General features: G+C 40.3%; 1 non-coding gene across 1 annotated transcript; it reads right to left on the bottom strand.

The window, feature by feature from the left end:
• Positions 1–162: 162 nt before the first annotated feature.
• On the bottom strand, positions 163–270 carry LOC127743412 (small nucleolar RNA R71). The gene has a single exon (XR_008004804.1). It is a non-coding gene; the product is annotated as a small nucleolar RNA R71 (small nucleolar RNA).
• Positions 271–427: the final 157 nt, after the last annotated feature.

Below are 427 nucleotides of genomic sequence, written 5' to 3'. Positions count from 1 at the left end.
AATGGGGTTGACCCTGAGGTCTACAGACTTATGCTATTCCCTTTTGCTGTAAGAGACAGAGCTAGAATATGGTTGGACTCACAACATAAAGAAAGCCTGAACTCTTGGGAAAAGCTAGTCAATGCCTTCTTGGCAAAGTTCTTTCCACCTCAAAAATTGAGTAAGCTTAGAGTGGAAGTCCAAACCTTTAGACAGAAGGAAGGAGAATCCCTCTATGAAGCTTGGGAAAGATACAAACAATTAATCAGAAAGTGTCCCTCTAATATGCTTTCTGAATGGAGCATCATATGTATTTTCTATGATGGTCTGTCTGAACTGTCCAAGATGTCTTTGGATAGCTCTACTGGAGGATCTCTTCATCTGAAGAAGACGCCTGCAGAAGCTCAAGAACTAATTGAAATGGTTGCAAATAACCAATTCATGTACA

The sequence above is a fragment of the Arachis duranensis genome, chromosome 10, assembly GCF_000817695.3.
Source record: "Arachis duranensis cultivar V14167 chromosome 10, aradu.V14167.gnm2.J7QH, whole genome shotgun sequence".
Lineage (NCBI taxonomy): Eukaryota > Viridiplantae > Streptophyta > Magnoliopsida > Fabales > Fabaceae > Arachis > Arachis duranensis.
This window is presented reverse-complemented; position numbering and strand designations above follow the sequence as displayed.